We start from the raw sequence: 26,621 nt of genomic DNA on the forward strand, positions 1-26,621 counted from the left end.
CATGCATTTTTAGTCCCTGCACTCCACCTAGGCCGGTACCGCCTCCAGCAAACCCTTTAGTCATGGGGCCTGCGTTTCTGTCCCAGATCTGTTCCGCGGTGGTTGCCACCTGAGAAGATGCCTGGCCTCCTCTGGTTGCCCAGAGAGACAAGGGGGTGTGGCTTCAGAATATCTGGGGGTGAGCCCTATTGTTGCCAAAAACGGCTGCTGCTCTGTACCTTGGGGCACTGCTGCTCTGGTGTGGTTCCATCTCAGTGGACCATCCTCTCCTCATTCCCATGCTGCAGAATCAGCACTAGACCAGCTGCAGTCCAGGCCCTGTCCATACCCCTCAAGAAATCACCCAAGAATCTGGACTCCTGGGGACAGGCCTCCAGACCTCAGAGTGAGAGTGGAGGGGAGTGCTGGGAGCTCAGAATTGCAGGTAGAGAATATATACAGTTTTATACAGTTTTATGCCTGGCAGGAGAACACCCTGGCACCCTAGTAGGGGAGGTAGGTCCAGTTTTTAGAGGGTCTTTCCCATGGAGTGTAGTGGGAGGACCTTTGAACTCTGCTCGTTTATTTGTGGGGCACTCCAAGCTGTTCTTATAGGGGAGGGGACTCCCGTCCGCTTGGTGATGGATTTTGTACCTTTTGTTTGTATCCTTGGGGTCATAGCTCACCTCAGCAGGGTTGATGTGCGTTCTTTAACCTTCTCTCTTGGTGCAGCTCTAATCCACCAGGTTATTTGCTAAATTTCTGTCCTTTAACTCTCCTTCTGGACGGGAGCCTCTGTGGAAAGCTGGCGTCAGTCAGCCATCTTGTCTTCTCCCCCCCTGCTCTCTTTCTTAACGGATGTGACATGGTATCTCACTGCAGTTTTGCTTTGCATTTCCCTAATGAATAGTGAAAGATATTGATTACCTTTACATGGGTTTAATGGCCATTTTTATATCTTCTTTGGTGAAATATGATGTCTGTAGGGTCTGTAATGAAATTGCCTTTCATGTTTGATATTGATACTTTGTGTCTTCTCTTATTTTTGTCAGACTTGTCAATTTTATTGATCTTTTCAAAGAAATGGCTCTTTTTTTTTTTTTTTTGGTTGTAGCTGTTATTGTTGCTTGGCGGGCCTGGGCTGGATTTGAATCCACCAGCTCAGTTGTATGTGGCTGGCGCCTTAGCCGCTTGAGCCACAGGCGCCGAGCCAAAGAAATGTGTTTATTTTGCTCTTGTTTTTCTAGGTTGATGAGGTGGGAGCTTATATCATCGGTTTGAGACTTCAAATGCATGCACTTTAGCGCTATACATTTTCTCCTCTGCTTTGCTTTAGCTATGTCCCAGAAATTTTATACTTTTAATTCAGTTCAATGTTTGCTTTACCCTCCTGAAGCTTCCTGTTTGATCATTGATTATTCAGGCGAGGGCTGTTTATTCTCCACGTGTTGGGAGGTTCTCCTGCCGTCTTTCTACAATTCATTTCTATTTTGATTCTGTTTTGGTTGGAAAATACAATCTGTGTTTCAGTCTTTTAGACTTGTTGACGTTAGTTTTATAGTTCAGGTCTACCTTGATGAATTTTCCTTGGCCACTGAAGAGAACCTGTATTCTGCTGTTGGATGGATAGTTTATAAATGTCAGCCAGAGCCTATTGTCTGCAGCATTGCTGAATTGTCGGGTCACTGAAGACTACTACCTTGTTGATAAATTCAGCGGGTATTTTCTCATCTTCATCCTACTTGAACTCACCTGGGTTTTTACAGGAGGGCCTTCATTTATCTCCCTCCCTCAAGGTGGGGCTTCTAGTCCATTTTCCACTTGGGAATACGAGCTCATCTTCTAGCAGGTGAAATGATCTTTGGGTTCTCCAGAGCCTTTATATTAAATTCCTTAGTCCAGCATGGAATGCCCTTTGCAATGAACTTGGTCACCTCCCCAGCTGGTGTCCCTCTGTTCTCCCTCGTGCCCCATGAACTAGCCATCCTTGACCAAGGTCACTCTCCTTGAACGAGTTAACCCCTTGTATGTTTAGTGCTTTTGCATGCTCTGTTCCCTGTTCATGGCACAACCCTCCTGCTCCCCTTTGCCCTGCCAGCTCTTGTCTTCCTTCCCACTCTGACACCCCTCCTCCCAGAGGCCTACCTTGAACCTTCTCCCCAGTCTAAATAGACAGCCCATCTATGTGCTGTCACATGGCCTTGGGTGTCTCTAACTAGGCATTAATCACACTGCATGCTTTTTTTTTTTTTTTTTTACTTTGAATCAGTCTGCTTTTCCCACAGGGCAGGCGCTCCCTGAGGTTGAGGGTTGTGGCTTCTCACAGGGTTCCCACCAAGAAACCTCAGGCATAGCAGGTGTTGTATAAATGCTGGCTTTGAGTGAAGCTAAAGCAAATGGTCTCCTGACTGGAATCCAAAAAAGAACTTATGTTTTTTTTCATTCTTAAAATGCAGCAGCTATTTCTTACTGTATCAAGGTCATAGGGGGAGCATGACATTGAACTTCCCACCTGCACCTTCCTCAAGAGGAGCTCTATTTGGGGCTCAATATAATCCCTAAGAAAATTATAGCTTTTAATGTTCAGAGTGATGGATGTCTAGCTTTTTCACAAAATTTTGACTTCAGGGTCGCTGAGCACACTCGTTTTGCAGCATTTCTTAGAAACATTCTCCATGACCTCATCAGGATTTTCTTCTAAATCATGACGTCTGGATTGCTGCGCATCCTGGCACTTCTCACACCTGCACTCACTCAGCCAGTGAGACATGCTCCGATTCTCCCCTCTGGCCATCAGCATGGTGACAACAATTGTAAGTAAGACATGCCCTGAGCTCAGCATCATTAAAATGTGGGAAAAAGTGAATCTCAGAGTTAAGACATAGATAATAGACATAGATAATCTTTCCTTTTAAATTGTTTCAAATCATATTTACCATGCATTCAGTTTCGTGTGAACGTGGGAGACTCTGAGGTCTGTTCTCCTCCATCTGAGGTCTGTTCCCATATCAGTGTCCAGACCCAGGTCTAGTGACCTGGAACAGGCCTTCCTGCCCAGGGTAAGTCCTCTTCTTTTTCCTTTTTGTAGGATTTCTGACCTAGCTTCACATTTATTTTTCTGTATAAATTTTAGACTAGGTTTATCAAATTCCTTTTTAAAAAAATCCAAGTATAGGGCGGCGCCTGTGGCTCAGTCGGTGGGGCGCCGGCCCCATATACCGAGGGTGATGGGTTCAAACCCAGCCCCGGCCAAACTGCAACCAAAAAATAGCCGGGCGTTGTGGCGGGCGCCTGTAGTCCCAGCTACTCGGGAGGCTGAGGCAAGAGAATCGCCTAAGCCCAGGAGTTGGAGGTTGCTGTGAGCTGTATGAGGCCACGGCACTCTACCGAGGGCCATAGGATGAGACTCTGTCTCTACAAAAAAAAAAAAATCCAAGCATAATTTTTTTTTTGCAGTTTTTCACCAGGGCTGGGTTTGAACCTGCCACCTCAGGCATATGGGGCCAGCACCCTACTCCTTTGAGCCACAGGCACCACCACACAATTTTGAGTAGGATTGCAGCCACTCTATGATTAGTTTATAAAACAATTAATAGTAATGGACCATATTATAAATTAATATAAATAAATTTACAACTAACTTATATAATTAGTAGTAATGAATTATATTACAAATTAATATACATAAATTATATATTAATGAAATTTAATTATTTTATATCAGTTTATTCTGGATTAATATGAATAATTATAGTACACATTGCATACGATATTATATTATATATTAATTTAGATTGATACATACATTTATATATTAATTTATTAAGCATTGATTATCTTTATAGTGTTATCCTTTGCAAAGAATGGAATGTCTTCTTTTAATTCAGATCGTCTTGTTATTTTTTTTGACGTCATGTTCATGGAGGTGTGTGTCATTTACACACAGTAAAATTCACTCTTTTTAGATACACATTTCTATGAGTTTTGATTAAGGTGACAGCTGTGTAACCATGACCACAGTCAAGGCGTGGGATCAATCTGGGATCCCCCGTGCTTGGGAGAGCTGACTAATCAAGATGTGATCACGCGAGCGACAGGGGCGGGGAACCCCCCGGGAGTGAGCGAGTTGGTGAAGGAAGGAGGGGAGGTAAGATTTGCAAATGGCCCCCAAATGGGCTTCTCAGGCAGGATCCTTCCTCTGGGGAGGGATGGGGGACTGATAAAGACCTCAGTTCTGCACCTAAGTCAGCCCTGGGTAGATTTCAGGTTGGTCTGAAGGAATGAATTGCTACTTTGTGTCTCTCATTCCCAGCAAGTTTGTGTTTGTATCCGCCCCCCAGTTCAGCCCAAAGTTGTTGTTGTTGATGGCAGTGCTGGTGGTGGGGTGCGAGTGTCTATTTTAACTCTAACCTCTCTATGTTGAGTTAAGAGGGGAAAAGATTTGTCTGACCCTGGGTAGGACAGAGGAGGTGCCAAGGGTGCTAAAGCTGTGCACTGCCGGGGTGGCAGCCGCCCTGGCTCCTGGGGAAAGCGTGCAGGGCAGATGGAGAGGGACAGTCCACAGTGAAGTCCACAGTGAAGAGCACCAGGGCCCCTGGGGGGCGCCCTCCACCTGAAGCTTTCTCCTGCAGTGGCCCCACTCTGCTTCAGGTACATGCACTTAGATTCTCCCAGGTGACTCCTCAAAGCCCAGACACAGCCCTGGAGAGGCCGTGTGAACCATCTTCAGGGCTCTCAGCTCCTGACACTTGAAGTCTCCCTGCTTATCTTCTGCGTAAGGAGCCTTTTGGGGCAAAACGAAGGGTGGGGGTCACAGCCCTTGGGAAGCTGCTAAAGGCCCCTCCAGTGTGTCTGTAGTTAGAATACTTCTCTTGGTAATTGCTAATGCTGACAAATTGAGTACTAGTTAGCTGTGATGTGCCGTGAACCTACCAGGTCTCACTAATAATGTGAATGGTTCATTTCATGTATCAGCTTGACCCCCGGGGTGACCAGATATTTGCCTGGATATAATTCTGGATGTTTCTATGAGGGTATTTTAAGATGAAATTAATATTCTCCCTCCCCCCGAGGTTAATATTTAAATTCACAGACTGAACAGAGTAGATTACCCCATGCAACAGACTGAATGTGTCCCTTCCAAAATTCATATATTGAAAATCTAACCTCTAAGGTGATGCTATTAGGAGGTGGGTCCTTAGGTCACAAGAGTGGAGCCCCCATAAATGGCATAAATGCTCCTATAGAAAATCCCCCAGAGAGATCCCTCACCTTCTGCCACTGAGGACACAGCAAGACGTTGGCAACCTGGAAGCAGGCCCTGGCCACAGCTCCACCATGCTCACACCTGATCTTGAACTTGCAGCCTCCAGGACAATGAGGAGTAAATTTCCGTTGTTTATAACCCACTCAGTCTATGGTGGTTTTTTTTATAGCCTCCCAAATGGACTAATGTGCATGGGCCTCATCCAATGAGTTGGAGACCTGACCTTCACTGACTAAGGGCGATGTCCCATGCCTGGCAGACTGTGCAATGGGACACTGGCCCTTCCTGACTCTGGCCAGCCTCCGCGTTCAGCCTTCCAGGGCAGCGCAGACTTGCCTTGTTTGTTTCAGCCTCTGAGTGGTGTTCCACAGAATAGGTGCACCGCTACGAACTGTGCCATTGTCTTATTAACGGTCATTTACTTCTGATCTTGCTGGGTTACAACTGCGCCACAGTGCACCTCCTTAACATTTCAAAAACTCCAATATAACCTGTTACACACTTACTATCACTTTATGTGGCACCGAAAAAAGAAAAGATGCTGCTAAATTAAAATAAGATATGTCCCTGATTGCAAGACGCATACACGTTAGCAGTGTTAAAGCGCACTCCCCACCCTCGAGGGTCTGCACTGCCTTTGCTCCAGTGTGTGAGAAAGTCTCTGGGACTCCAGAGTCTTCAATGTGGAGGTGCCAGGCTATAATGCGAAGGTGACAAGGGGAACAGTGTTCCATCAAAGGGCACAGCACATGCAAAGACCCGGAAACTGAGAAGAACACGGATTTGAGTCACTGACAGATACTGCCAAGTTGTCCCCCAGGAGGAGGGCAGTGGTGATATATGACTGTCCTCAGTTGCCTTGTTCAGTGATATAATTATTTTCTTCTGTAACAAACCCCCACACGTGGCATTGGCATACAACAAGAGAAATTAATTCTCACACAGTTTTAGAGGCCGGAAGTCTGGAGTCCCAGCATCACGCCCACTCGCTCTCAAGGCTCTAGGGGAAATCCTGCCTTGTTGCCTCTAGCTTTGGGCCCCAGGCTCTTGTTCTGAGTCTCCAATCTTCTGGCTTTCTCTCACAGGGACACTTGTCATTGGATTTGGGGTTCACCTGGATAATCCAAAATAATCTCATCTCAATATCCTTACTCTAATTATACTTGCAAAGACCCTTTTACCAAATAACTTCATATTCACAGTTCCAGGTGGACGTATTTTGGGGGCCTCCACTCAACCCACTATGGAGGTAACATCTCTTGCATGCCTGCCATGTCCTCAGGTCACCAGTGTCTAGCCAAGGGCTGACCACAATGGCCCAGGGGTTGGGTAGGGTGGGCCTACCTCTGGAGAGGCTCCCACCAGCACAAGAGGCAAAATGTGGAGCCTGGTTGAGAGACATGTGACCAGTCTGTAGGCAGGAGGGATGGGCAGGCTGCCTGTGACAGAGGCAGAGGTGGGGCCTCCCTCCTCGGGTACCAGGGTGCTCAGCAGAAACCTAGACAGCCCCAGGATAGACTAGTGACATTCAGGGCCTGACTCAGGATGGCTGAACTTGGAAGGCTGAGAAGACTTCTCTGGAATCAAGATATTTGTAACTAAGACTTAAGTCCTGTTGACCCCAAGAAGGGCTCCAACTCCTCACCATCTGTAATTGCTTGTGACCTTATAAACCCCCGTCTCCTTTGGGATCATGTTCATCTCACTCCTGATAACTGCCTGGAGGATTAGTTCTCATCCACCATCCTGAATAGCTTTCAAGTCTCCATTTTGCAGAAGACATGTATAGAAACAGTCCCTGCCTATGAAAAGCCCCAATCCTGGGGGAGAGAAATGAAAGTAACCACGATCAAAATATAGCTTGGTAAGCACTGTAGCAACACGGGCCATGCTGATGAGGGCAGCTGCCTCATGCTGGGCTGTGCCCCAAGTTACAGGTGAGGGAGCTGAGGCCCTGGGAGGGCCAGGTGCCTGCCCCAGCTGCATACAACACCCATCTAGGGTGAGGGAGTTTTGGTGGGGTGACACCTGTGTGAGGCAGAAAGGGAGGATGCCGCTGGAGTTCGGAAGATCTCCCAGTTGAGTGCCCTCTAATAGAGTCTGGGACTCCAGCAGGGGAGCCCAGAGCACAGACAGCCCCAGAAGGGCCACCTTGCAGGCCATCTATGCGGCTGCCTCTGTGACAGACACTTACCTTGGAACCTGTGGGGCTCCTAACATGGACCTTGTGTGAGTTTCCTGGGGCTGCTGTTGTGAATTAACACAATTGGGTGGCTTTAAACAATGGAAATGTATTCTCTTAACTGTCTGGAGCCTGGAGTACGTCAGGTGTGAGCAGGACCCGTTGCCCCCAAAGGCTCCAGGGGAGAGCCCCGCCTTCCGCTTCCAGCTCCCGGAGAAGCTGCGTTACTGCCTTCTCTGCCATCTTCCCACAGCCTCCTTCCTTGGGTGTCTCCCCAGGACCCCAGTCTTTGAATTTAGGGCTCACTCTTGTCAAGTATGGTCCCATCTGAAAAGAGAGGGTCTTTGATTGCACCCTCAAAGGCCCTATTTCTAAATGAGATCACCATCTGAGGCTTGGGATGAGCATGAATTTTGAGAGTCGTTGTTCAACCTGGTTCTGTTCCTGTCCAGACGGGAGGAGTTTCTCACAAGTGTGGTTTAAACTGAGACCTGCAGGGGCCAGAGAAGGAGCATGTCCTGGGCAGAGAACGGCCCTGTGCAAAGGAGGCTGGCGAGCAGGAAGTAGGGTGAGTGGTTAGAACATTCTAGAAATGAAGAGGGGAGAGGGTTACATGGAAGGCAGAGGGCCAAAGTTAGCAGGGCTGGACCAGGAAGGGCCTCTAAAGTCTGGAATCTGGCCTTTCCCCAAGCCGTGGAAGGGCTCTCACCAGGGTCGGAAGCAAGTGGCGTCTATCCTGCCAGAGGATGCTACATCTCCTCCCTCTCCCACATGGCTGGACCCAGCTGAGGCAAGTCTCAGTACCAGCTCTTATCAGGGTGCCAGCCAGGACGGGCCCAGGGAGCAAAGAGGACCAGAGGGAGAGTGGTAACGTCCTGCTGCTCGCAGAGTGCCCGGCTGCCTCTGGCAGGGGACAGGAGCGCTCAGGTGACAGATGCAAGTATGTTCATCTTCTTCTCCGAGTAGGAGAGCAGGTGGAAGAGCCCGTCTGGACACGTCGGGACTGAGACTTTCTCCCTCCACGTGGAATAAGGTAGAGTGACCCTGCCTCTCTGTGCCCTCTGACATCCTTGGGGACTGGGGCTGTTCCCAGAGCCTGGCAGGGGAACACCCTTTCCTCCTGAGTGACTCAAGCCTTTTTGGAACCTGAGTTCTTCCTGCTGGTTGAATCCAACCTCAGGAGGGTTCACGTCCTACCTGGGGGAGGACAGACCCAGGCTGTAGCAGACTGGCTGGGCAGCCCCTCCTCCAGGCCCCCCTAAGGAGACATTCTTGGGGAATCAGCAGCAACGCACCCCTCCAGCACCACATGGCAGACCTCAGAGCCCTGGCAGCCGCCTCCCTGCTCAGTGGAACAGGTTGCCATGGCGATGTACCAGCCTAAGCATCTCCATCAATATTCCAGAGTCTTCTTAAGACTCTGCCGGAGCCTGGCCCCAACACTGCCTTGGGGTGGGAAGGAAACCACGGGTTCCCATACAGAGGAGATTAAGCGGGAGGAGAGGACCTGGGATGAGGAAGAGCTCGCAGACAGTCACACTGAATGGCCAAATGGCTGTGTCTTTTGCTTGTCAAATCCTGAGACTGCAGCAGGAATTATTTCCTCAGTGGGAAGTGACAGAGGATGTTTTAATGCCAGATTGGCGCCTGCAACATTTTTACTTGAGGGGATGGGGTAGGGGCTTTGGATCTGTCTTTGCTACATCAGCCTTACTGACCCCGCAGGGGTGCCCCAGGCTGAGCTGAGGGCAGGGGTGGTTTGCAGGCTGGGGTTGGCTCCCATGTAGACCCTGGAGGCACAGGGAGAAGTGGGGGGAGGGTGGCTGTCCTTCCCTCCCCTGCTCTACAGTTGATGGGGAAATGGGCTCCAGCCTGAGTCCCACGCTCTGCACTACAGGGGAACTCAGCACCTCTGCAAAGCTGAGTTTGTAAAGGAATGGGGGTGCTTCCCTTTGGCTGCCAGGCTTTTCCAGCCATGACCTGACCTAATAGAAGATTACCTCTGAGCAGTGGGCTGCTTGCTGTGGGGAGTGGGGGTGAGTCAGGAAGGTTTAGGTGCCAAGATGGGGGCGGCAGAGCTGGACCACCCACCCCAGCTGTTTCCAAACCCAGCAGGTCTGAGCTTCTCAGCAACATAACCTGGTCGCCAGACGCTCCACAAGGCCGGACCTGGCAGCCTGGTGGCATGAAAGGAGACTGTATCCCAACTTCCTTCCTCGCTGCCCCAGTTGTCACTAACTCACCCATCCGGAGGATCAGTCTCACCAGCCAACCTGGCCAGGCTGGAGCACCCCACTGTCTGATGAAACACGCATACCTGTGGTGTCACTGTGAAGGAAGGTTGCAGAGGTGGTCCAGACCTACAGCCAGCTGACTCCAGGTGACAAAGAGGACCCTGGAAAGTAAGGGTGTGGCTCCAATCAGTTGGAGACCTTAACAGCAAAATTCGAGGTTTTTCTGAGAAGAATTTCTGTGACTCAGCACCATAGCTCAGTGGTTAGGGCACTAGCCACATGCACCGGAGCTGGTGGGTTCGAACCCACCCCAGGCCTGCTAAACGACAACAAAAAAGTAGCCAGGAGTTGTGGTGGGTGCTTGTAGTCCCAGCTACTTTAAAAAAAAAAAAATTTCCATGTCAAGACCATCGAGAGAGTTGCCCAGCCCCACACGAGATCCAGCCTCTCCCAGCCCCGCTGCTCCCAGCCCCGCCAGGCCCACGCCCACCTGAGCCCGCTCCTTACACCTAAAGCTCTCTCGGGAGAACCCTGACACCAAACTGCTCACCCATGTCCTGGCAGCAGTCTCTCTCCCCCCCCACCTCCACTCTTTTACAGTTTCTGTCTTACTTTCATTTGTTACTTCAACAATGACCTAGATTCTTCACAACAAGCAGAAGCCCAGGCGCTGACTCTGCAGATGAGAACCCCTCTCCTGTCCTCCCTTCCCTCCACTCTGGCCTGGCTCTCTCTTCTCCTCTTCCCCACTGTCCCACTCCCCAGGGGCTGGGCACCAGGCAGGGGGCACACTCCAGGAGCCAGTGTGGGTGTGGCGTGGATGTGGACGCAGGAAGGGGGCCGCAGAGATAAAACCCTTTCTCTGTGAAGCTGGGTGGTGTGGGGGAGGCCGGGCCCACAGAGAGGACGATGGGCCTTTCGCCCATCACATAGACACTATTTGAAGATTAGACTTGGCAGCCAGAGAGAAGTTGAAAGCCACTGTTTGAGGCCAGTCCTTAGTCTAGGCTATGCTGGAGCTCAGAGTCCATAAGGGAGCTCAAGGGAGCTGCTGGAGATCAGGTCAGAAAGATGGCAGAGGCCATCCAGGCACAGCCTCGGATTTCAGGTGGCCGACCATGTGCTTGGTTTGGTCAGTAGTGAGGACGTGGAGGGTTTTGAGCAAGGGAGTGGCCTCAGGGGTGGAGGGCAGAGCAGGGGACCCTACAGCCTGGAGGCCAGTGGGGATGGGGAAGAGGAGGGGGGAGACGTGGCTTGGTGGCTTTGCCTAGGGCAGATTGAGCTACTGAGCCAAGGGCACAGCTGGAGAGTCACCCCCAAAGGGGTGAAAGGTATCTGCTCGGTTGATGCGTGGATGGTGCAAGGGGGTTTCTATGCAGATGACACTGGTTATAAAGACTTACGATGAAACTAACCACGACCACCATGTGTCCTTGTAAGTCTGCATTTCCATACACAGAATTTCTAAAAACCCAGAGCCTATCTGTACCCATCCTCACTGCCACAGGCTGCCCAGTGCCCCCAGTCCACATGGCGGAGGGAGCGTCTCCCTCCTCTGCGCCATGGAGTCAGGGGTTTCCCTCTCTCACAGCGGACTGGGTCATGAGTGCCCCCAAGCATAGGTCCTTTTGCCGAGGAGGGACCAGGCAGGGCCCAGTGCCACTGGGTTGGGGGCAGCCCCTCCCTGCAGCATCTTTCCATGACATCCCCACAGGGAGGACAGGCGAGTCCTTTGGTGTCATACTGGTTTCCTGGGGCTGCTGAAACAAAGGACCACAGACTGCTAGGCTTAAAGCAACAGAATGCTCTTGTGGTTCTGAGATGCTCTATGGGCAGAGCCATGCAGCTCCAGAGGCTCTGGGGGAGGTTCTGCCCTTTGGCCTTCCTGGGGGGCCCCTGCATCTGGGGCCGTGGCCATCACTCTCTGAACTCTGCCTCTCTCCTCAGCCTTCTCTTTTCTCCGTCTCCTCTTCTGTTTCTTCTAAGGACACCTGCCCTTGGTTTGGGCCCATCTGGATAACCCAGGCGATCTCACCTGAGATCCTTAACGTCATTATATCTGCAAAGGCCCTTTTCCCAAACAGGGACTTTTTCATAGGTTCTGGGATCAGGGTGTGAACGTACCCTTTTCGGGGCCACCATTCACCCCAATGCAGGCACAGAGGGCAGTGAGCCCCCTGGGGGGTCCCGAGCTCTGAGATGGGGTGGCAGGTCGGCCCCCTCACCAGCATCTCCTTCCAGCTGAGATGGTGTGGTCCGTCTCTGCCTGAACCCCGGGCACCTGGGTGTTCCCTCTGCGGGTGCCTAGCTCGGTGTGCTCTTTTGGGCAGAGACCCATTTCCTCTCCTCCTCCCCTCCAATAAGATGAACCTCTGCTGCAGCCTCTCTGATCCCGCCTGACAATCCTCTGTCCTCACATCCTAAAGAGAAATGTGCTTTGCAGGTTCAACCACTGGCTTGGATCTTGGAAACAAGCAGACCCCGGTTGGAATCTCAGCTCAGAACCACATTAGCTGTGTGTTCAAGGTCAAATCCTTTGACTTCCCCAATCTTCCTTTCACATGTTATACAAAGAACGTAATAAGGCCCTGTGCTATTTTGACTAAAAAAATAGTTTCTCCTACCCTGATCCTGGCAATCTTACTTCACTAATAATAGACTTCATTATTTAAATTTAATTTGGTAGAGGTTTGATGTTTAATTTGAATAAACCTAATGAATGATTCATATTTAATAAATAATAAAATGTAATATCTATTAACTTCAATTTAAATATATAAATGATTTAATTTATTAATTCAATGCCTATTTTTTAAAAAATAAAACAGATAGGAATTACTCCTCTGTCATCCTACCCTGAGCAAGCTTGCAGTAACCCCCGCCGCCCACCCCACCCCCACGAGCCCTGCCATTGAGAACAGCACAGAGTGGGTTTTCTGAACCTTCAGGTTGACACTGTGCAGAGAACAATCAAGAGGCTGCAGGGTGGTCACCTCCTGGCTTCCCCAGACCAAGGGACAGGGAGTTACAGCTTCAGTGCATGGTGTCACAAACTAGTAAGTCCCTTAGTGGTGGCTGCTGCAAAGCAGGTGTCCCCCACCAGGCAGGGCAGGGAGGAGACTTAAGAACAAGGCTGCTTGTAGGGAGATCAAAGGGCACGTAAACAGAGGCACCGGCCTTTTCCTTGAAAATTAATTGGCATTGATATATGGCACGTGTCTAGTTACTCCAGCAATTAGTTACCAACGAGGCTCTGAAACGCCGCACTGCTCCTGCAACTCCAATGCGGAAGTTCCCAAGGAGCCAGGGCTGTCCCTGAAACTGCCCAGCTAATGCTGTCCTTCTGGGGAAGGCCGCCCACGTCTCCCACGCATGTGCCTTTTCAAGAGGACAGCCCACAGGACTGATTCTAACCATCACATGCACTTAGCAGGGAGCTACTGGGTCCCTGGCTACTTCCAACCACTCCTCGGTTTGAAGGTCCTTGCCTTTTTAGGACGGATGTGGCTTTCCTCTGGTCATTCTGCCCTCGGAGGCAGATTGAGGCAGCCTGACCTTGGGGGCCTGGAATTCTGAGCTGACCATCTGGAAACAGGATATCCCATAATGCCAGCTGGGTCAGCTGTGGCCAAGCAGGTGTCAGCTGCCTGGGATCTCCTGTCACCTCCCGCATGGTCATCCAGGCTGGCCCAGTCTGCCGTGGCTTCAGTGGTCTCATGTCGGTGTACACACGGTGGCCTCCCACTCTGGACTGGAAGCCCTTTGACGGCAACTTGCTCCCCTTGCCCTCAGTGGTGCCTCCCCCAGCATGCTGCCCGTCATGTAGCAGGTGCAGCAGAGTGGCAGACAGAGATATGCTCAAAGCCCAACCGTAAACAAGGTGAGAGGGGCTAGGGGTTGAACCTGTCTTATGGAGATATGAAAGACTGGTGGGTTCATCAGCAAGGCTTCCCTGGGCGGGGGCTGGGGGGATCAATGCCCACGGCCCCCTCACCAGCATCTCCTTCCAGCCTCAGGCCCTCTACTTCCCAGGAGGCGAGAGGCAGCAGACGGTGCCCAGGGCCCCTCGGCTCTGCTGCAGGGGGGCACCGATCCTCCGCTGGGCTCTAATCCTCCCACCTCCAAGCTCCCCGCAGTCATCGTGCTGTGTGGCTCAGGATAAAAGATCTCGGGGAGTTTTAAATGGAGGAGAAGGGGCATTTCTGATCTCATTTTCCAGTATTTCAGCTGTGCCGTAATCTATTTACCACACAATTTGTGTCACTTTGATAAGCGGCTGCTTCAAGACTGCATTTATTAAAATCAAGAGCGGGGACAGCTTTCAAGTCTCTCAAGAATTGTAATAAATGTTTGAAATTAGTCATTACGGTGTTTGCCATGGTTCATATCATACACCCATCTTGGTGACAAACGATCACTCCTCACACACATTCTTTTTGGGTGAGGAGGGTGAAGGCTCTGCTTTGACACTCCTGCTCAGGGCTCAGGCAGGGACGTGGTGGGGTCTGGGGACCAGCGTTCCCCCAGGGCCACAGCTCAGCCCCCTGAAATGCTCTTTCAGCCTCAGCTTCTTTCCTTAGAAAGGAGTATGGTGGCCCAGCAGGGCTGTGTGAAGACACTGCCACTCTGCAGCCGGTTTACTGTTTCCTCTGGAGGTTCTGTAGTCAGAAGTAGCCAAGGCCTAAACCAACTCATCAAATTCTCAAGTTCAAGCCCAGAAGGTCTTTGAGCCCCAGGCAGGGGAAAGGAGGGAGCTCAGAGCTGTCAGATTCATTCAGAGACTGCCAGGGAACCAAGCACAGAAATAGGACTCTCGGAGCCGTGGCACTCCTCTGTGGCATCTGTGGTTCACAGTCTCAGAGAGACACTTGGGAGAGGATGGTTGGCGTGTGGAGACCATCAGTGTTGAAGAACAAGGCCCCAGGCAGCCAAGGCCTGGCACTGGGTGGGCATGGTGGTAGGGAGGGGTCTGTGCTTTCTAATCCGCTGTGGATTTTCCTCTTGAGCGGTCCTTGGAGTTCGGAGCTCAGTGGACAACGCCCGCTGGCTGGGCCCAGGCCCATCCCATGGCGGGGGTGGGGGGAATGAGAGGATGCAGTGGGAGGCACAGGGACTGAGGTCTCAGGTGGCAGGGCTGCCTCTCTGGGTGCAGGCTTCTCTGGCACCCAAATCCTGTTTGTGATCACAGGCTGGTGGAAGGAGGTCCTTTCTTACCTACAAAAAGCACTGAATCAGACCTTCACCTCTTTTGAGAAAGGGTTTAACTGGGCAGCGACCTAAGCTCATGTGTTTAACTAGCCTTGTTGTGGGGTGTGAGGGGTCCTTGTGGGAGAGGAACAGAGACTTAGCTGAAAGGTCACTAACCGCACAGAGAGATGAGAGGCCTCCGCGCCCAGTCCAATGCGTCTCCAGCTGGCGTCTTTCCCAAAGACGAGACAGTAGAGCAGACCTCTTTGCAAGCGTTGTGTATATAACAAAGGACAACAAAGAAAACTTTTTAAGGGGGGATCCAATTTTAAAGGAAATATTTAATACATCCTCTGCTGCAGAAAGTTTGGGAAATACAGAAAAGAACGAAAACAAATATCCTTTTTAGAAAGACCTGCAATTCTCCAAGCGGGAGGCAGCGTGCACACACGTTTTGAAGCATGTGCCCCGTCACCTCTGCTGTGTGCACGGCTTTGAATCCTGGGTTTTTGCTCTAGGGGAGGGAGCTCCTTCCCACCTGCCCCAGCCCGTGCCTCCCCCAATGGTGGCTGTGCTTCCAGGGTGGTGCCTGCAGATAGAGGACCAGGACCCCGGTGTAGGGCTTCTTGAAGTTGTCCAGGTAGGGCTGCTGCTGAAAAACCAGGGCTGCCCCTTGGAGGCCTAGGCCACATCTTCCAAAGCACGTGAGACTCTGAGGATCTGCCCTTTGCAAGGCCTGGAAGTAGGTGAGTATCCATCTCACTGTCAAGACCCACTGTGAGCAGCAGAGACTAAGGCCCAGTGTCAGACCTGAAGTCAACAGACTCAGCAGAACTAAATGATATGATCGTGAAGGCCCAGCCTGGATGGGCATCCCTCGAAGGACACTGGGGCCATGGAAGCTACAAGGTAAGGAGAACAACACCTGGGCCCTCGCTGACACCCAACATCAGCACGACTCATGCATCACGATTAATGAGCCAACATCAGCCTGTTCCTACCAATGCACATAAATATCGTCCTCAGATTCCGGTCATTTGTACTAAATGTCCCTTTTCTCTTCCAGGATCTCATGCAGGATCCCCCTTTACACTTGGTTTTCCCATCTCCTTGGGCTCCTCTCCTGTCTCCATCTTTCCATGTTTTGGATAACCTTGAGGTTCTGTGGATTCCTGGTCAGTCGTTTTGTAGATGCTCCTCTGTCGGGACTTGCCTGATGTTTTTCTCATGATTACTCTGGGGTGACAGGTCTTGGGGAGGAAGGGCACAGAGGTGCAGCACCACCTTCAACACACCGGCCAAGGGGACGCACCACCCACAGGGCTCTCATTGTTGATGTTGACCCCGGCCGCCTGGCGGAGGTGTGTCTGTTGGATTTCTCTGCCGTGAAGTTCCCGTTTCACCCCTTTCATCCCGTCCATACTGTGCTCCGTCTGCACAGTCCACACTTAAGAGAAAGGGAGTTATGTTTCCCCTCCTTGTGAGTGAAATAGCTACGGAAATTATTTGGAGTTCCTCTGAAAGTTAGCTTTTATCTATTCTCCCCCATTTATTTAATTATATCTGTACAGATTCCTGGATATTTAGGCCGGCCTTGGTGGCTCATGCCTATAATCCTAGAATTCTGGGAGGCTGAGGCAAGTGGATCACCTGAGCTCAGGAGTTCGAGACCAGTCTGAGCCAGAGTGAGACCGCCCCCCCATCTCTACTAAAAATAAAAAAAACTAGCCAGGTGTTGTGGTGGGCGGTGCTGTAGTCCCAGCGACTCAGGAGACTGAGGCAGGAGGATCTCTTGAGCCCAAGAGTTGGAGGTTGCTGTGAGCTATGATGATGCCATGGCACTCTACCCAGGAACAAAACAGATTCATGGATTCTTCTTGTATACTTGAGGTGACACCCCAAGACGGTGTTATTTATTTTGTGTTCAGGCTGTCCCTGCCCTGGCCACTGGGAGTGCTATCAGTTGGCTCCTGTGTCTCCTTGACATAGGGCATCAGTGTGGGTTTTTTTGTTTTTGTTTTTAGTACTTCCTTATTTTCTGACACTACAGCAGGCTCCAGACTCATTTTGCTCAACTCCAGGCTCAGCCTGAGAACAGCCGTTTCTCCAGGGAGCTCTGGTTCTTCTCACTGGTGAGGGGTATCAGAGACCACGATCGGGGTGCAGAATGTGCTCACTTCCTGGGGTGTTGTTCTAGGCCCTCTCTGCTGCCAGAATAAAGCATCATGTGTGTTTGTACTAGTCCACATATGAACGTATCTATAAACATTTCTCAATGTAACTACCTGCGTCTAGGTTAAGACTAGTTCATGTACATAAGTGTATGTATTAAATATGAATTCATAGTGATGTCTCCACCTGGAATCCAGAACTGCACGAATCGTTCTAACCTTCTCTTGTTTGTCTGTAGCTTTCCAGCCCAGCAACGTGAAAGTGTTGTGCAATGAAGTATCTGGCTGGTATTTCTCCCTGCCTCGAAATTCCTACTGTAGAAGGATCTTTGTTATTCATAAGGGCCTCTCGGACAATTCCTGAGTTTATGCTAAGAAGGTACAAAGCACGTTAGGCCCTTAGATAGTTCATACTAAAGAGGTGATTCAGGATGGGGGCCGGCCATGCCAGAAAGACCAAGCGTGTGATTTAAGGGTTGGGGCTGGTACCCCCGGGGAAGAGTGAGTCCAGCCACTTGCCCAGGGAGTCAAACAATCATTCTTGTGTAGTGAAACCCCAGTAGCAATTCTGGTCACCAAAGTTCGGGTAAGCTTCCCTGATTAGTCGTGTTCTGGGTATTGTTACACATCAGTGTGCGCCGAGGATGATTGTCCCAGCTCTGGAGGGAGCAGCCATGGAAGCTTCAGCTCCGGCATCCTCCCAGACCTGGCCTGTGGTCTCTCTTTTAGCTGCAGGGTCCTCTCCATGGTGACTCAGCACGTAGGAATTTAGAGACTTAATTTTCTGGGACCTGGAAATTTCCACTTCTGTGAAATTCTGTAGCTCTGTGGGGCCTGGAACAGTTTCTCCCGTTTGATTCAAACTGACCAATGAGAAAGGTACATGTGAGTTGGAACTTTTTGACTGGAGATGAAAGGGGAAAGACTGAGTCAGTCTGGGAGTGTGGCCATTTTGAATTCATCTATGCTGTTTGCTCCACTTTGAATAAAGCCTTTTTCCTCTTAAATACATACAGTGTTGGGGTGCTTTTTCTCTCCACTGGGCCTCGTCTTCCTGCAACACTACAGCAGTTTACAGAACTCAGGAAAACAGTGTCCTTATGTCCTTACCAGCTTGTAATGGATACAATTCAGAATTAACCCAATGGAAGATAGTGCAGGGCAAGATTTGTGGGAAGAGGTGTGTCCCGACCCGCGGGACAGCAACGGGGGACGCAGGAACCACCTAAAGGAGAAAAACAAACAAGGGGCGCGAGAAAGGGAGACAAGACAGTTTTCTGATCAAGTCTCAAATTGTATTGAAAAAACTTGTGCCTTATAAGCATTACGGGGAAGGTGGGTGGGTCTTGTTGGGAGGTTCAGAGGAGTTGTTAACTGGGGATTGGCTAGAGTAAGTAAGATGGGGCATAAGGTGATTGGTTGGCTAGTTGCTGGGTAAAATTACCGGGAAAAGGTAAAACTGTTTTTTACTTGAAGAGGAAGTAAGGCCGAGCTGTGCCTTATATGGCTTCCGACAGAGGTGCAGACCTTCCACGCCCTTCCCCCTCCTCCCCCTCTGCACAGCCATGTGCTCACCAGCCCAGGAGCTCTCCAAATCCTGTTTCCCTACATAGACATGATCCACTAAACCATTGGTCAATGCTGATTAACTCAATCTCCAGCTCCTCTGCCTGCCCTGAGAGTCAGGGGAGTGTAAGTGGTGCGGTGGCGCTAAAGTTCCAACCCCATAATCACATCCTTGGTCTTTGCAGAGACCAGACCCCAATCCTGAAGCAACCCAGGGACCACGGCGGCCACCAGTCATCTCATTAACATAAAAAAGACACCCTGACCACTCCAGAGATTCCAATGGTCTTAGACGCTTTTGTGCCAGGAACCAAGGACTAAGTCCACAGATGGTAACAAAGACCATCTATCCCGCCTTTCACTCCAGAAATCACAAGCGTTTCCGAAGCTCTGTGTAGGAAACCAGGGGTGGAGACCGAATACCTATTTCTTGCTATATCACAGCATCATACCCTCCTGCGTGGACTGAGCTCCCTTTGGCTTCTTTGCTGAGCACACTTCTGAGCAGCATCCCCAGGTTCTTCCTTGTTTACTATGAAGGCTCTCCCCAGCGTGGATGCAATTCCCTGTTCACGTATTCACTAGATAACAGACAGCTGCACGTTGCTGGTTGGGGGCTATGACCAGTAGCTCTCTGCACAAGTCTGTTCACAGGCATGTTTTCATTCCTCATAAGCTGGGACTTCTGGGTCATGGGATAAGTGTATATTTAGCTTTATAAGATACTGCCAGTTTTCCAAAGCAGCTGTACTTTGGATACACATCAGTGTGCCCTGAGGATGACTGTCCCAGCTCTGGAGGGAGCAGCCACTTTCCGTCCCCGCCAGCCTCGCAGGACTGCTCCCACGCCCAGGTGTGCTGCGTCTTCCTCGAGGCTTGGAATCCTCTGACTTTTGATCTCAGCATTCTAGCGGCTGTAGTCGCGGCACCTCGGTATGGTTTTATTCCCTGATTAATGGTATTGAGCATATTTTCATGTGCTTAATGGCCTTTTTGTAAAGTATTTAAAAAGTTAATTATTATGTATGTGCAACTCATGGACCAAACATACTAGAAGTTCATGGTGTAAAGGGAGGAAGTCCCTCCCACTGCTGCCTGCCCCCTCCCCACAGGGTGTGCTCTCCTGGACTCTTGACCTTGCCGCCTGGGTCTGTGCCCACATCCCGTCCAGAGAGCCACCTACTTTGTAACAGCTACAGCTCCCTTTCCTCAACCAGTCCCCTAAACCTGGTGCCATCCCTGTGTCCCCATCACCCCCACTACCTTGTCCAACCCATCACCAAGGCCCGTGACTTTACCTCCCCTGAACCCCTCAGTCTCCCCATCTGTCCCCTGTCCCGGACAGTGGCTTAGCCTCCTGATGCTTCCCCACCTCCTTCCACTCCATTCTCCGTGGAACAGCTGGAACACATTTTTCAAAATGCAAATATTACAGCATCATCTCTCCCCACTCAGGACCCTCCTGCCTTCCTTGAAGCTCTGAAGATAAAGCCCCCATGCTCTAACCACCACCTGCTGCCCCAGTTCTGCACGCCAGCCCACCTGTCTTATGTCAGGATCTAGATAGGAGAGTTTGCACCTGGGAAACTCCTGCCTCTCTGGAGACCTTCTCCTGAGAAGCCTCTTCCAAACCTCCATCCCGGGCAGCCCTTCCTTTTGGGCCCCGTGGTTCTCAGTCCCGCTGCCCTCCTTCCTGGCCAGGGCCACAGCCACATGTGTTTGCAGATGTGGAGATGATCTGATGAACACTCAGCTCCATTTTCTCCCGAGGGCACGATGCATGTTACGAGGAGCTCTGGGTCCCAGCCCTGATGACAGCACAGCAGGCAAGCTCAGGTGCGCAGGAAGACCACCCCAGCTGTAGCCAACACCTCCGCTCCAGCCTCCAACCTGCCTGTTGGTCCCCTGGGGCTCGTGTTCTGCTGGGGCTCCTGCCAGTGTGTGGGTGTCCAGGGCTCACCTGGGTGAGGCCTCGTGCCACCCAGGGTGTGCTGGTGCCACTGCCAGAAACCAGCACCCCTGCCCAAGCAACCAATTGCTCTGAACGGCAGCTACCTGGCTTTCTGAGTCCCTCCTGTCTGGTCCTGGGGGTCGTACCTCTCAATAAAATCTCCACCCCAACAAGCCAGTCTCAGGGAAGCCGTTTCTGGGTCACGCAAGCTAAGACACAATTCTTTCATTCTTATCCCAGCTTTTTACCCACTAGGATGCACAGGCTTCCCTGGGGAAAGCCCACTTTGCAGCCTTTGTTTGGGGGGTAGGGGCACCCCAGGTTTTTCCACTGGGTTTGCCCCATGAGAACTCCTGTAACCAACCTGCTGTTTTTCTTTTGAGCCTCCTTTTTTCTCTCTTTCGTGCCTCCCTCCTTTTCCCCTGCACTCAGCGTTGGCAACTGTCTCTCAGGCATTCCTGCTGCTGATATTCAGACATGCAGACCTTGGCTCCTGCTTTGCATGAATGCCTGACCTTGGGCAGAGCTGCTCACCGCAGGATGGATGTGTTGTGGCTGCGTTTAATCATGAGAGCAGCCCCAGCCTTGAGAAACCACAGAGACCCAATTCCCCATCCCCTGCCTGGGGATGGTAATGAACTTCTGAGAAATAGCTAATCAATAAATTGAGCAAATAACTCGGGCAGCCAACCTTCTCTGTCAGGACCTTAATTACAATTGCAGAAACGCGTGAAGGGTGGAGAGGCACAACTGGGAGGCACCGTGGGGCGCTCACCATTAACCCCTGATTTCTTGGGTGGGGGTGGGGGAAGGGGAAGCGAAGTCCTCCTCCCTGGGAGTTGAGGGTTGTGGTTTAAGCGGCTGGAGTTTGATTTCTGGGAAGGGACAAGAGTCAAGAGTTGGCTTCTCTGGCTCTTTCTACCCACCCCAAGCTGGGAGCACTGAAGGTTTTCCCAGCTGGGGAAGACCAGGCACATTGGAGGTGGCTCGGAGCAAGTTATGATCCCGGTTTGGAAGAAGCTGCCCCATGCATGTTTTGGGTCACCCCATGGTGGCTGGAGGGATCTGTGCTGGGTCCCTGGAGATAGCGAGCAGCAGAGAAGAGGCTTCAGACTGCGGAGCTGACGGGGCCATCCTGACCGCCCAGCTGAGTCCTGGCACAGCATGCCCCTCTCTGAGGCCAATTGAGAGGCCTGCACCTCTGCCCGGGAGTCCGGAGACCCCGCTCTCAGGGCACCGTGAGGGCTGGTTCAGTGTGGCGCATCCTAGACGTGGAGTCCCTTATGAGGTCGTTCTCTGCTGTCCCCCACCCCCAGCCACACCCTGTCCCTTCTCCCCATTGTCAGTCCATGGCTAACTCCCTCTGCGGGTCTTCAGAGGTTAGGTTTGCCACGGTGCCTACTGGGGGCTCAGGAGCCAAGGGCTCCTCTCAGCCATTCAGAGGGCCCCAGGGTCATGCCCCCTGCATGTCCCCCATGCCCCTCTATGAACACCTCAGCCCCACCATGAACCTTCTCCCCACCCTCTCTCCCCTTGACACCCTGGCAATCACCACCTGCACCCTGAACCCTGGGCAGGCTCCGAGGGGTGGGAGACAGGCAGTGCTATCAGCCAGCACTAGCCTGCCCCCTCCCAGGGCCGCCTTGAGAGAAGGATGAGGAAATGACTTTGAGAACTGTAAGGTGTCCCTCAGCGCTAGGAGACAGTGAACCCCCAGCCTCTGCACATCTGAGGCTGCTGTTTGCCCATCCGAGAGAGACGGATCCCACCGACGGCCCTGCAAGCTGCTGGGGGTGGGTGGGCCTCCCCCAGATTCTCTTTCTTCTGGCAGCTACTGCCCCCAAATAAATATTTTATTAAAAATTTTAAAAGTGTACAAGGCTTATTTGATTCTTACAGAAAATTAAAATTCAGATGAGACAAAAAAAAGAATGAAATATAAATTATTCTAAAGCCCCCCACTCATCAAAAGCATGCTTTCTCAGGCGCTGTCCTGCTCCCAGCTTTATAATCACAGGAGCTGGTGTGTATGCATGTGTGTGTGCACGTGTGTGTACATGAATGCATGTGTGTGAGCGTGCACATGTGTGTGAGTGTGCGTGTGAGTGTGCGTGTACATGTGGGTGCATGTGTACATGCATGTGTGTGAACATGTGTGCATGTGAGCGTGCACATGTGTGTGCGTGTGTGCATGTGCACGTGTGCGTGTACATGTGGGTGCATGTGTACATGCATGTGTGTGTGCACGTGTGTGCATGTGTGTGAGCGTGCACATGTGTGCATGTGCGCATGTGTACCTGTGCACGTGTGCGTGTACACGTGGGTGCATGTGTACATGCATGTGTGCATATGTGAGCATGTGCGTGTAGGTGAGTGCATGTGTGTGCCTGTACATGTGTGCGTGTGGGTGCATGTGTACATGTGTGGGTGCATGTATGTGAGCATGTGCATGTACGTGTGTGCAAGTGTGTGTGTGAGAGACAGGTGGCGGCAGCAAGAAGCGGGCGGGATGCTGAGACGCGGAGCTGCGGCAAGCTGCCTGCCTTGGGACCAGAATTTTCCCTGGCAGTAAATAAATCCCCTCTGAGAGGTGGCAGGCACAGAGAGGACATGAGCGAGTGCCAGCGTCGACTCGGTGTTTACTGCAGATAGAATATTTACAGCTCTGTCTTTGGTGTGAAATGTGGCTCTTCCAGACCCCACGAAGGTCACTGGAATGTCAGGGAATTTACGGCTGCTTTATAGCAAACTCGGGCTGGCAGAGCAAGATGACGGGATTCGGTGCCATTCCCAGCACAGAGAGACGCCCACAGTGAGGAAACAGCAGCTGCTAGGAATCGGCTCCACACCCCGGCCTTGCCGTCCGTGCTTTGTCCAAGTGTGTGTGGAGCATGTGCTGCTCCAGGCAGGGGAGGGGAGGGCAGAGCGTCCAGAGGGGAGAACAATTAGAAAAGTCATGAATCACGACTCTGTTTCTGCTTCTCCTGCGAGGGCTGATTATTTCTCGGTCTTACATAAGGGATGCTGCAGTGATTAAAGCCAGTGAGGTCCAAGTAGATCCCTGTCCTAGATTCCAGAATCACAGCAACAAGGCAGGGACCTTAGAAACAATGAAATCCGTTGTGGTGTCCTTGGCTCAGGAAGCCAAAGCTGGGAGGATTTTCGTTTGATGTGCTCACCTGGTGTTAGACTCTGGAGAGGTCATCAGGAATATTGCCTCTTGTGCATCTCAGAGAGGATCTGGGCATGGCTCAGGTCTCTGGTTGGATCCTTGAATTTCCGTCATGTGTTTGATTGTTCATTTGCCCAACACATTACGGGGAGGGCATCCTAATCTGAGAGCCTATGGCACGGCTCTGATGCCTCTGAGGAGAATGAGACCAAGGCTGCTCCCCAAGGAGCATCCATCTCATTGGAACCCCTGCCACTGAGACATGGGCAGGGCACCCTGGCAGCCGCTGATACGGCCCCCAGCAAGTGCTTCCAAAGCTGCTACCAGTACCAGGCCAGGTGCCCGCGCTCCATTCTGGCACCAGGCCTCTCTGCATTTCCCTTCTCCCCCTTTAGCCTCAGCTGCACTATCTGGGATGGCGTGTTGCTGAATTAAGGGAACGTCCATGATTCTAAAGAAGCAGCTGCCAGTCAGCCTGGAATATACCTTACGACGGTTGAGCTTGTTGCTAACATTCTGAGGTGTTGCATTGGCATGGAGGGAAATCTGGAGATGATAGGAGGGGAAAAGAAATAAAAGTCCATGAATACAATGACATGGGGACAGGGGAAGGCTCTCTTTATAGTCAAATGTTGATGAGTAAATACCAATGATGCAGCAATGTAGTTAGAAGGATCGTCAACAAATGCCAACACCAGTGGGTGGAAGTGCAATTAAGATCAGGATATTTATGTGGTATCTGAGCATCTCTCCACAAATTGCTTATTAAATACAAAGGGAATATAGTGCCTTAACTAAGCAATGAAGGTGAATCAGCGGTGCGGGGACGCGTGGCTGGTGTGGCCCTCCCAATAGGATGTGCTGGGGAGGATGCAGCACCACTTCTGTGATGTTCCCAGCAAAAAGGCATAACCCAAATCTATCTGATCACAGCAGAGAAATCCAATTTGGGGGCCATTTTACAAAATAACTGGCTTGTAGTCTTCAAAATCTTACAGTAGAGGAAGGCAAGAGTGGCTGAGAAGCTATCTAAGGAGACTAAGAGAGCTAAATGGAACTCACAGTCTCAAGTTAGGCTCCGACCAAGCAGCTCATGGCAATAAAGGACATTATTTAGATAACTGATGAAATTTAAATTTGGACTGTGGATTAGATAATAATATTGTATCAGTGATAAATTTTCTGATTTTGAGCATCATACTGCATTTATGTAAGACAATGTCTTTATTCTTAGGAGGACCCACATCTTAGGAAGAGCATACTGTCTTCCACTTACTCTCAAAAGGTCCAGGAACAAAAAAATGTGCACAGAGAAAGAGTCTAGGAAAACGCACAGAATGGAAATCAGCCATGGATCCGCTGAAGGGCATATGGGAGTTCCTGGTGCAATCCTTGTAACTTTTCTTGATTTAAAACTGTTTCAAAATAAAAATTTGTCAGACACCAAAAAGTAAAAGCAGCTCAGTAAATCATAAAACCTGAGTTGTTGGCTTAAATCAAAACCTGATTTGGGATCTGTTGAGTTCCCTAACCTTGTAAAGTTGATCTGTTTGTTCACAACCATTAAATGTAATCATAAAAATCATGACTCCAGAGGAGTGCTTCCATCAGCCAGGCCCAGAGTTTGCTCTCTCTCTCCTGTAAGTACTCACGTAGCAAAGGAAACTCAGCTACTAGCTGCTTCTACCTGGCCAGCCAAGACATTGCTCTGGTCATAAAATGAATCAGTGATCCCTCCCTCTCTCCCTCCCTCCCTCCCTCCCTCCTTTCCTTCCTTCCTTCCTTCCTTCCTCCCTTCCTCCCTCCCTCCCTCCCTCCTTTCCTTCCTTCCTTTCTTCCTTCCTCCCTTCCTCCCTCCCTCACTCCCTCCCTCCCTCCCTTCCTTCCTTCCTCCCTCCCTTCCTTTTTCCCTCCCTCCTTTCCTTCCTTCCTTCCTTCCTTCCTTCCTCCCTCCCTCCCTCCCTCCCTTCCTCCCTCCCTCCCTCCCTCCCTTCCTTCCTTCCTCCCTCCCTCCCTCCCTTCCTTTTTCCCTCCCTCCTTTCCTTCCTTCCTTCCTTCCTTCCTCCCTCCCTCCCTCCCTCCCTCCCTTCCTCCCTCCCTCCCTCCCTTCCTCCCTCCCTCCCTCCCTCCCTTCCTTCCTTCCTTCCTCCCTCCCTCCCTCCCTTCCTTTTTCCCTCCCTCCTTGCTTTTCTTCTTCCCTTCTACCTTCCATGTTAATAGTCATTTCAATATAGCTTCTTCCTTCTTGCTTTCTTGGTGCCAATTTTTCCAGATCCAAGTAGCAGAAATAGTCTTGAAAAGTGCTCAGTAGAAAAAAATAGCAGAGTTGAAATTAAATATTGTAATGATATAAAACAGTAAGCAGCTCTGCTTGACAGCTCTGACAGCTATTTGTTCTAGAAAACAGCATTTATGATGTCAGCCCTATAAGGGAGTATGTTTGAATTAAAATGATTATGGCTGATAGCACAACACAGATTCCTGGTAGTCAGCCATCCTTCACAAGCTCTATGGGCAGAACCTTCCTGGTGGCAGGAAATGTCTCAGCGGGGAGAGCAATGAAGACCTTGCTGAAGTTCCCTGCAAAACCCCAGATGTCCCCCCAGAAGGCAGAAGCCTTCACCTCCGAAAGAAGCCGTGGGGGGTAGGGGGTGCGGCTGGGTGGATGGGTCACTGTCCCTCCTGGGATACGACACATCCAGATCTGGCCAGCTGTTTTGACTGAGCTGACCTCTGCCTTGATGATTCCACATGGACAGCCCAAGTCCTTGATCTGTTGTCTCTTTTGAAATTCTGAATTTGAAAGACAAATAGCCCAGATTCTATGTTGGTGCCAATGAGAGAGTGAGTAAAGACCTGGTAAATGGCCCATTGCTCTACCCACAGGAAGATCCTCAGCCTGGGTTTACTCCT

At 50.9% G+C, this 26,621-nt stretch overlaps 1 long non-coding RNA gene across 2 annotated transcripts; it reads left to right on the forward strand.

The window, feature by feature from the left end:
- The first annotated feature begins 2,926 nt into the window (after positions 1-2,926).
- On the forward strand, positions 2,927-12,281 carry LOC128570230 (uncharacterized). Of its 2 annotated transcripts, none has more exons than XR_008375537.1 (3): positions 2,927-3,038; positions 3,945-9,835; positions 12,105-12,281. It is a non-coding gene; the product is annotated as an uncharacterized LOC128570230 (long non-coding RNA). The 2 variants fall into 2 exon arrangements; XR_008375536.1 differs by having other exon boundaries at positions 3,945-8,460; positions 9,543-12,281.
- Positions 12,282-26,621: the final 14,340 nt, after the last annotated feature.

The sequence above is a fragment of the Nycticebus coucang genome, chromosome 18 (genome assembly GCF_027406575.1).
Source record: "Nycticebus coucang isolate mNycCou1 chromosome 18, mNycCou1.pri, whole genome shotgun sequence".
In the NCBI taxonomy this organism is placed as follows: Eukaryota; Metazoa; Chordata; class Mammalia; order Primates; family Lorisidae; genus Nycticebus; species Nycticebus coucang.